This window comes from Vombatus ursinus, unplaced genomic scaffold (genome assembly GCF_900497805.2).
Source record: "Vombatus ursinus unplaced genomic scaffold, bare-nosed wombat genome assembly UNPS02014786.1, whole genome shotgun sequence".
In the NCBI taxonomy this organism is placed as follows: domain Eukaryota; kingdom Metazoa; phylum Chordata; class Mammalia; order Diprotodontia; family Vombatidae; genus Vombatus; species Vombatus ursinus.
This window is the reverse complement of record NW_020954564.1, coordinates 20,614,505-20,625,297: the sequence shown is the minus strand read 5'-3', so window position 1 is coordinate 20,625,297 and position 10,793 is coordinate 20,614,505. Positions and strand designations below refer to the sequence as shown.

Genomic DNA, 10,793 nt, shown 5'->3' with positions numbered 1-10,793 from the left:
CCTTGCCTGGCAGCAAACCCAAGTCTCCAGGCTATGCTCCTAACGATAGTGGCCAAAGTTAGAGCTGGCGGGTCGGGGTGAGAGTGGTTTAGGACATGACGCTCTTTGGGATCAGGAGGGCACAGATCAAGAGTGTGGGTAACCTCTTTCAGCCTGTGCCTTCAGGAGCCTGTTGTCTCAGCCAAACCCACAGGGGCTGCTCCCTGAAAGTTAAAACGTCAAGGGAGAGGAGGGCCAAGGAGAGGACATTCTGCTTTTGGGATCGGTGGACGCCGGGACCAGAAGAGCTCGATCCCGAATCGTACCACTCCCTCACTTCCTCTCTGTCTGCTTTGCCTCCCCTCCAAAGCCCACCCACCTCCATCCCCCCGCGCTTTGCCTTGCCTCAAGCCCTAACCTTGCCCTGAAGTCCACTTGGGATTCTCGGACTACGTCCCTTTTAGGAACGCAGGCACTGACTCGGAGATTCCGAAAGCTCGGCGCGGCGCCGCGCCCGGAAGCCCGCACCTTTGTGTCCCGCACAGCGCACCTAGGCACACCCCAGAGCTCCGGCCAGGAGCGAGCCTCTGGCCTCCGCAGAGGCAGAGGCAAAGGCTAGGGGACCCAGCTCTGGTGGACCAGTCCTCCCCTCCTCTTCTTAACTGGGCTTTGCGGAAGGAGGGAGGGAGATAAGAAGGCAGCAGCAGGCAGGAGCTGGGCGGAGTGTCCCTGGGCCCCCTCCTCCCAGGGATGGGCGGGGGCGCTATTCCCAGCCGCTCCTCGAGGCAACAGCATCACTTTGCTTGGAGTCTTCCCAGCTGAGGAGCCGGGCCGACGGCGGTGGCGGCAGGAGAGAGGGAGCAGAGGGGTGGAAGGAAAAAAGGTGGGTGGAAGGAAGAAGGAGAAGGAGGAAGGAGAAAAAGGAGAGAGGAAGGGCAGGAGGGAAATAGAGGGAAGCAGCAGCCTCTTTCCCCGGATTGCCTGTCCCACTTTCCTCCTACCCAGCCGAGTTTGTTCCCGTTGATCAGAAGCCGGGAGCCAGGAGCTGGGCGCAGGGTTGAGCTGCATGAGTCCGAGCCTGAACCGGAGCAGGAGCAGGAGCTGAGGAGAGCTGGGCTCGGCTGCACTCGCTCGAATCGGTTGCACCAGCTGGGCTAGGCTAAGCTAGGCTGGGCTGGGTTGGGCTGGGCTGGGCAAGGCTGGTGGACGCTCCCGGCTGCCCGGAGAGGAGTGAGCCGGGCGGGGGCAGGAGCGGGCGCCGCTTGAGCTCTGGAAAGAGGAGAAACAGTCGCGGAGGACAGCTCCTTGAGTACCCCTGGGCTGGAGGCGCCGGCTGCTCTGGGACTTCACCGCCTGCTGCCGCCGCCGCCGCCGCCGCCGCCGCCGCCTTCTCTACTGCTGCTACTCGCTACCACTGCTCGGTCAGGTGAGTGAGTAGCTGCGCGCCCCAACCCCGCGCGGCTCTCCCTGCTCCCCCTGCCCTCCCCCTTCCGCCTGGGGTAGGGCCGCGGCGCCCCTAGGCAGCCGGAGGAGGAGGTATGTGGCTGGCTGGGATGTGCGAGTTTCCTTCCCTCCAGCCCAGCCTTCTCTCCAGCTCAGCGGGTTTACCGCCCTCTCTCTGCTCGGAAGGGGCCCGCTGAGGCTTTTCGTGACGTTAGGCGGGCACTTTGGGGAAAGAAGGGGCGCCCGGGCTGCGGGAACTTTAAATAAAATGAAAACTCATTAAAGTGCAGATAGATGGACGAGCGCTGCCTTCCTCCGGGCTGGGTCGAGCTACCCTGGAACACACTCGCCTCTCTCAGTAAGACCTGGGGCCGGGGGGTGGGTGAGTGGAAGAAAGGTATACAGATTGAGCAGGGTTTTGGGGGGAAGAGGGGATGTGTCATGCTGGAGCCAAAGCTGGGTGGGCTTTCATCCCCTCTTCGTACAAGAGTTGGAAGCGGAGAGGAGATACTATGTCCCTTATTTCCTAGGGTTTATAATCTATAGGAAACCGCTTCTGGAGACTGAAAGCTCTGGACGCATTCGTAACCCAGGTGTTTGGCAAGGTTTTGATTTGTTTGTTTTATGGTGGGTTTTTTCTTTCAGGGAATGTGTGGTGTGGTTGGTGATGTCTTTTTAATACCAGAATTTTATTTAGAGGTAGCTGGAGGCGAAAGAGAATCTCAATAAGTAGAAAGCTACTGGGGTTATTTTCACTCTATATTTTTTCTATGTTTAGCAATTTGAGCTTTACTTACGAGATATAAATTATTGTAGTCCCTCAAGCCTTCCACATCCCTAAAAATTTGTCTTTTTCCGCGGTCCTCAAGCTGGTTTGGTGCACGTTTGTATCTAAATGAATTTGGTTTGAATTCAGGAGGGGTTCCCTTGCTCCCCCTCTTGGTTGGGTGGGAAAAGCTTAGTGAAGTCGGACCTCCGCGGTCAGGTAAGAGGCACAGGCATCTGGATGTATCTCTAGCGCTCCTTGGGCATTCCTAGCCCTCGATCCTGGGGACAAGACCCACAGAATAGGGAAATGATCTGCTCGGTTTATACCTCTGGTCGCTGCGGCGACTCAGACACTGGCGGGGTCTGGAGTCTTCTGTTCTACTATAGGTTGAGCAACAGGGCCGCTCGTTATTATGTAGTGAAGTGGAAGTTCAGGGTTAGAGGGCCTGAAGCAGTGCTATTTTAAAAAATGCCCATTTTGGGGCATACTTTTACTTTCTCCAGAAATGCTCTCTCTTCTTGAAACCTTTTTTTCCCTCCAAGTGTATCTTTTCTTCACCACACCCCTCCTTCTTTAACTAGCTCCCCCTTAAGTAGCTGTTGTTACCAGGGTACCTACAAGAACCTTCGGTGAGAGGGACTCCCTCTCTGTCTTCGGACTCGCTTATTCCTACCAGAAGAGGAAGACTTCTCTCACTCAGATCCTGTCATTAGAAGGCTGAACTGGGGTGGGACTTTCAGGCTGTAAAGGGGATCTGGGGATCACCTTTCCTTGCAAAGTGCAGAGTCACTCACTCTTCTGTTATGGCCCCTTGAAGGCCTGATGGAAGTTTTCGGATTAGTTTCCACCATGAACAGTGTGATTTATTGGAAAGAATACAGGACTGGCAGTTAGGAAACCCCAATTCTTTTATTAATATAAACTCACCATGCAATGAGGCCCTAAAAAGAAAAGGATTTGCAAATCCTTTCTTCTTCAGAGCCTCATTTGACAATCCCTTGGGGCTCTTCCAGGTCTGATAGTCAATGACAGGGAATTGGTGCCCTACCTTGAAAGTCCTTGCAGCTGAGGAATCAACAGCTGATGTTGTCTGTCTCTCAAATTGTATGTTTTCTTGGCCACTCAAACTTGAAGGGAAGGCCTATCTATTTGGGTTTTCCCAGATGTTATGGTTTCTCTAAATAGAAATGGTTAGTGCAGCTAGAGAACAAAGGGAGAGTTGCTCTTTGGTGTTGGGATCATCTGGGCCCCTCTTAGGGTTAGATGTGCCTTCACAGAGAGTCTAGAGTTTAGAGTTTTACTACCTCTTCCAGACTCCACACTAAGCAGCAGCAAAGTGGTGCAGTGCGGGAGAGGGGAACAAAGCAGTTGGAAGGGAAGTGCTGGATTTGGAGTCAGAGGACAGATTAAAATCCTATCTATGCCTTTTACCATCTGGGTGACCTTGACCAAGTCACTTAACCTCTGTTGAATGAGGGAGTTAGACTACATGACCTCTAAGATCCATCCCTTCTAGCTCTGAATCTAGGATTCCTATGATCCTTGAGGTCCCTTAAAAGCTCTCAAGATTTTGTGATTTCACATGTCCCCAGGGTGGGTGGAGTCTGAGAGACACCTAGGAATAGAGTAACCACTTTTTTTTCTCTGGGTGATACCCTGAAAGCAAAGTATCCTTTGTTTCACCTTGGACTAATGCTAGTGGTGAAAGGGGGGGGGACACAAAAGATACCTTTTCATAATTCTCTGTTCTGCCTTCCTGGTAGCAGCTTTGTGAGGTAGGAAGGATAAACACGAAGCTCCTCTTTTGAATTCATGAGCTTCTAAATTAAACTTTTACCGACACCTGCTCCCTCCACCCAGCCAAAGAGAATAGAAGAGATTCTGGGTGCCTGGAGTTCTCAGATTGAGGGAAGTATATTTGTAGAATGACTGAGAGATGGAGAGTGAATGGAAGTTGCAGCCAGAGCTGGGAGCCTACTCTGTCATTTGGCTACATAGTGACATCAGGAGCTCCAATTTAGATGTGATGCCTAGAGAATAACCTATCAGCAACAACCAAAACCCAGCCCCTGAGGAATGGATAATCAATAATTGATTAACATGAAACACTGACTGGGTGAAAAATGCCCTTCCTTTCCCATCACCCAGGCTATACCCCCTTCAGTGTGCCATTTGTGTAGTGACTTACAGTCCAAACCCAGGCCACTCTGCCCTGATGCCTCGACAGGATATTTATTTACCCAGGACCCAGACTGTGTGAGAGTGAATTATGTTTCCTAAGCATTGATTTTTTTAAAAGACCCCAAATTAAAAAGTCAAGGCTTTCTTAGCGTAAGGTCAAGGATTAATTATTTACATGGAGACATCAATCAGCAAGTGTGGATGACTTATTTATAAATCACCCAGGCTGCAGAAGGCAAGGCTCCTTCTGATTTCCTGTCACTGTCGAAACATAGAAGATCCAAGCTGGGCTCCTGTGACCTTTGGGTTTGGGGAAGATTCCTTTCTGCCAGCATCTGGAGGAAGATGCTTTGTAACTTGAGTTGCTTTCTGATGTTGCCTTTTTAATCTTGTAAGCAGAATGTCACTTGGGAAATTTCATGCATATTTGCTGTGTTTCAGTAATGAACATTTACTGATTACAGGCCATCCAGGGAATTTAGCTTTTTAAACATTTATTCAAATCTCTGTTTATGTAAGCTAATAAGTCTGGAAAAGTTCAGGAACTCACTTTTTTGGGCCACATGGTTATTTAAAAAGTGTGTTGGGTCTTTGTCTCCAGTTCATTTTTTGAGAACTGCAACATGAGATGGTCCTGCGTGGAAACTTTGTGAAGATGCATGGTGTTGCTCTCACTCACAATTAATGCCAGAAATCAATTGCCTTCCATGCTTTTTATGACTTTGCTGATCACAGACAGGATGGCACTGTAAAAGCTTTTATTGCTATGTGTTGATTACTTCTGTGGTGGGAAGGAGACAGCTGAGGAAGTTTGCTGGGAGGTGTTGGTACTTGAGAATCAAATCACAAAGGGAGCACTTCTAGGGGCAGGAGCTTTCTCCAAGCTTCTTTGAGGTCTCACTGTAGTGCTTGGTCTAATGCAGACTCTGCCTGGACTATTGGCTGGGCACCAGAGGTACTGCCTATTTATACATGTTATATGCATCTGTTTCTAATTTGGAAAAGATACAACCCAACCTCTACCTTCCCAGCTCCTCTGATTTCACTGTTGCAGAGATCTTAAAACTTCTCATCAAGAGGACATGATAACATAGCCTGGACAGAATTGTGGATAAAAGAATTCACTTTCTGAATGAATAATGAGTGCTATTAGAATCAGTAAACATTGTAGAGGGGAATTAGCCAAACCATTAGTACATAACAAGTTACACACTCAGGGTTAATGTAGTGGTTTAAGAAGGCAATGGCTTTGTCTGTGGGGTCTGCCTTGTAATGATCAGTTAAAGACGTTGTGCCAGTACATGTGGACCACTGTGGCTTTTTGCTTGTAAATGGAAATCCTTTCTGTCCAAGAGTGTCAGGATGCCTAAATGCTGGCGAGGTCTGTGCTGACAGAGCAAACTATATCACTTGAGTCCCAATACAGAAGTCTGGGCAGAAGGATTCTATACAACCCCCTACTCAGGCTGTTGTTGTCAAGTTGTTCAGACATGTCTGACTATTTGTGACCCTGGGGACCAAAGTGTGCCAGGCTCTTCTGTACAACTTCTGATCTAAGGGGCTCTTCTTCCAATGTCATACCTTTTAGCATTTTAACACTGCCCATGGGATTTTCTTGGCAAAGACACTGGTTTGCCATTTCCTTCTCAGTGGATCACCTTTTGTCAGAACCCTCCACTATGACCTGTCTGTCGTGGGTAATCCTGTGTGGCAGAGTTTCATTGAGCTATGAAAGTCCCTCCGCCACGACAAGGCAATGATCCAAGAGGGGCAGGCTACAGAAGGACTGTTTTGTATTGAGTCACACAAAGGGGGCCAAATGAAACCCATGGCTACCAACAAAGGTAAAGCTAAACGGACTAAGTAGCACTTTCTCCAGCTTCCATTCTTTTCGTATTTCTTGTCATAGACAAGAAATTGACCTCAAGATTGACCTTGAGCTAGAAGGAACCTTCAAGGTCGTTTAGTCTAGTCAAACTAAACCAGACATAAGGATCTCTGTAGGTCACATCTTAACTTAGTTTTAAAAAGTAATGTTATCGATGTTTTATTAGATTTTTATTTATTTTGTTAAATATTTCCCAATTACATTTTTGAGGGAGAGTATATCTGACACCTGATAGCCCAAGCCCTCCCCACCCATTTTACATAGGAGAAATCTGAGGCACAGGAAGGTAGCTGGGTAGCTTAATGGATAGAGTCCTGGACCTGGAGTCAAAAAGACCTGAGTTCAAATCCTATATCCGACACTTAATAGCTATGTGCCCCTGGGCAAGTCACTCCACTTTTGTCTGTTTCCTCAACTGTAAAATGTTGGATAATAATAATATCTACTTCCCAGAGTTGTTGTGAGAAGCAAATGAGATAATATGATGTGTCTCAACTTAGTGCAGTTTTAAGCTTTAATGATTTAAAACTGCACTAAGACTTGGAATACCATATTTGTAAAGCACTTTGCAAGCCTTAAAACCTTTGCAAATCTGCCATTTGTCACTATATAAATGCTACCTACCATTATTATTATTATTCAAGGTCACACAGGCAGAGAGTGGCAGAACCCAGATTTGAACCTGGATTGTTCGACCCTGAACACTCTTAGTAGGAAAAGTATGGATTGCTAGCATCAGGAGGAAGGGAAATGGCCTGTGAGAGGCCTTGCTGGTTTAACAATGTTCTTAGGTTGGTTAAAAATTCAACTTTAGTCCCAGGCTTGGGCAGGAGTTGGGGATGCCTGTGTTTGCATCAGTTGACAAGAAGAAACAATATTGATTCTCTCTCAAAAGCAACCTTTTGGAAAGTCATGGTTTGCACATACACATTCCTGGGGGGTCTGGGCTCTGCACGTGTGGGATCATACTAAGACAGCTACCCAGTTTTCACTCTTTCCTTCCTCATCTCTGTCTCCTGGTTTCCCTAGCTTCTTTCAGCTATAATTCCACTTTCTGCAAGAAACCTTTCCCAATCCTTTTTAATGCTAGTGGAAGGCTAGTGCCTTCCTCTGAGATTATCTCTAATTTATCTTGTGTGTGGTTTATTTATATGAGGTTGTTTACATGTTGTCTCCTCCATTAGACTGTGAGCTCTTTGAGAGTGTGGATTATTTTTTTTGTCCTTTCTTTGCATTTCCAGCATTTAGTACAGGGTCTAATGCATAGTAGGTGCTTAATAAATGCTTCTTGACTTGGGTGTATGTCTAATCCTACAAACATTTATTAAATATCTACTACATTGAAGACACTGTCTCATGGTAGGATGAGGGTAGGGCGAGGGTGGAGTAGAACATACATAGGCTGGAAGCCATGCTGAAGTGGGCTGGATGTCATTTGCTGAGGTATTACAAGATTGCCAGTGTTGGAGCCAGGATTGAATCCCCAGCTGATTCTCTAACTCTGCTCAGTGCCTTAACCTCCCCTTCCCTATGACTGGAATGTTCTGTTCTCTGGGGATCTGGGAAGCTCTCCTTAAGGGAGTTTGTCTGATTGTTTTAGTTAAGGCATATTCATTGATGTGATGGGCATGTGTATGAAGAACAGTATCCTGACTGACAACCTCTTTCTCCACCCCATACCCTTGTCCTTTTAGGACAAGTATCACCTTTGCATATCTCAGTTGTATAGCACCTAGGAGGGAGGGAACAAACATTTATTAAGTGCTAGGCACTATACTAAGCTGTTTACAAAAACTATCTCGTTTGATCCTCATAGCAACCCTTTATTACTGGTGTTATTATTATAGATGTTATTATTATCCCCATTTTACAGATGAGGAAACAAGGTGCCTAGAGGTTAAATGACTTGCCCAGGGTCATGCAGCTAGTTAGTATCTGAAGCCAGATTTGGACTGATTCCAGGTCCATCTCTCTGTCCACTGTGCCACCTACCTGGTACTCTTTAAGTGATATCCCAAGTGTCTTTGTATTGGATTAAACCACACTGAGATCAGACACATGCTTCTGACAGAGAACAGTGTCTTCTCCTGGCCACCTCACTCATTCCTAGGTAAGTCTTTGTATTTAAAGGCACAGAAGACTGTGCCTAGCTAAAGGACTAGAATTGGAGTCAGGAAGGCCTGAGTTTGAATCTTGCCTCAGACACTTACTGGCTTCATGACCTTGTGCAGGTAGGTCTCAGCCTCAGTTTCCTCATGTATAACATGAAGATAGCAATTATACCTACCTACTGTGTGGTTGTAAGGCTTAAATTAGGAAATATCTGTAAAGCACTTAACTAAAATTAGACTGCTATATGAATATTAGTCATTATTATTCGTCATGACCTGCCAACTGGGCTTGTTGGGGATTTGCTCTCATGAGGGAAATAGGCAGTGGTGTGCTGGTAAATATTTAACAATCAACTCTTCATATACATATATGCATATATATGTATTACCCATATATATCATATATATGACACACTTTAAAGTTTAATCTGAATTATTAACATAATCTCCATCACCTTCTAGATAATTAACAAAACAGTAAGTCAAGCCCTGAGTTGTAGAATGCCAATTTCCAAGGTGCAAATGTTCACCCTAAAAATTTAACAGTTGACTCTGGGTTTAAGCCACCTCCAACACACCATTGGTAATAGGGGATTAGATGCAAGCAGTGCTGAAAAGGCAGTATCCTAATCCTGATAGAACATTATTTCCCTACAGGTCCCTCAAATTCAGCAGCTCTCCAAGGTGCTGACTCTGTCCTTTAACCTCTTTCCCCCCCCCCCCCACTCAAATAATAATGATCTTTCAGCACATTCAGATGTTCTTGGTGTTGACTGGTTATGTGAACTTCATCCTTGTCATAAGCAGCAGAGTAGTGTTATTGGAAGGACACTGGATGTGGAGTCAGGATACCTGGATTTGATTTCTGACTCAGCTTCTGACTAGCTTTGTGACCTCAGGCAAGTCAGTTTTTCTTTCTGGACCTCAGTTATGCCATTTATAAAATGAGGAAGTTTAGATTAGATAAGATGAAAATACCTTTCAGCTCTAAAGCCCTATAATTTTGCGAACTGGTCTGCCCCAGGTATCCATGTTCTCTTGATATTCTATTAAATTTTCTGGCTTCTGTGACCCCCATGCTTCATATGCCTTCACTCCCTCATCCTGGCTCCCCGATTTGAACTACATGATCTGGTATGACATCCTTGTCACAAAGGAGTCAAAGGTAAACTGGTGGTCTTTCTTTGCTTTTCCCTTGATATACTCCTTTCCTTTCATTTCTTCCTCCTCTCCTCTCCGTTATCCTTTGTGCCCCTCCCTCATGCTTTCAGAAGTATAGTGTATAGATTAAGGAAGGTGATAGTGGTACTCTTCTCTGTCCTCTTCAGAACACATATGGAGTATTGTTCAGTTTTAGATATCACATTCTAGGAAACATAGAGACTTTCCCTTTTTCTTTTTTTTCTTTTCTTTCCTTTTCTTTCTTTCCTTCTTCTTTCCTTCCTTCCTTTGTTTTTTTTTTTTTATGACGGGGTCTCTGGATCTTGCTTTGGCCATGTCACTCACAGGATGATCCTGCCAGCGACACACGTTGGAGTTTTTGTTCTGCTGTATTTTGGACCTAGGCTGATTCTTACTTCCTAGAAACAACTAGTTAGCACAGTAGATAAAGTGCTGTAGCTGGCCAGGAAGACTCAGATCCTGCCTCAGACACTTCGTAGTTGTGTGACCCTTGGTAAGTCACTGAACTTCCATCTGCCTCAATTGCTTCATTTGTAAAATGGGAATGTTAATAATAGCACCTACCTCCCAGAGAGGATAAAATGAGATAATGTTTGTAAAGTGCTTTGCAAACCTTAAAGCACTATATAAATGCTAGTGATGGGATGATGATGATAATGATGATGATGATGCACCCTGATGTTCTCCTGTCTTCTGGAGTTAACCATATTGGTATCACACACCTGATCTCCTTAGTTTGCTGCAGCTCAGAACTCCCAAGCTCAGCAATCCTCCAGCCCCAGCCTCCCTGGATATCAGGTGTAGGCCACCACAACCAGCTACACGAGTCCTTCTTAAAATGGAATGTGTCTAAAGAAGGATGAACAAGATAGCAAGGGGACTGGAGACCATACCATATAAGAACCAGTTGAAAGAACTGGGGTTGTTTAGCCTGGAGAAGAAAGACTCCCAGAGAAGCAGGGAATCTGATTGCTATCTTCATGTCTTTGAAGGATTTGAAAGGCTGTCGTGTGGAGAAAGGAATAGACTTATTCCACTTGGCCCCAGAAAGCAGGTCTAGGAACAAGGGATAGACACCAAAGAGAAGAGGACTTCAACATTTCCAACTGCCTAACATTAAGAACTGTTCAAAAACAGAATCAGTTGGTTTAAAAGGTGATCATTTTGGATCACCAGAGATCTTCAAACAAAGGCTAGAGGACCACTTATCATGGATGCTATAAAGGGGATCCTTGATTAG

General features: G+C 46.0%; 1 protein-coding gene across 1 annotated transcript in view; it reads left to right on the top strand.

Moving 5' to 3' along the window:
• Positions 1-1,364: 1,364 nt before the first annotated feature.
• The window catches only part of LOC114047190 (carbohydrate sulfotransferase 8-like), a 205,688-nt gene continuing 196,259 nt past the window's right edge, over positions 1,365-10,793 (top strand). Inside the window, exon 1 of the mRNA XM_027867997.1 lies at positions 1,365-1,405. The gene's annotated coding sequence lies outside the window, so the exon portion shown is untranslated. The remainder of the gene's footprint in view (positions 1,406-10,793) is intronic.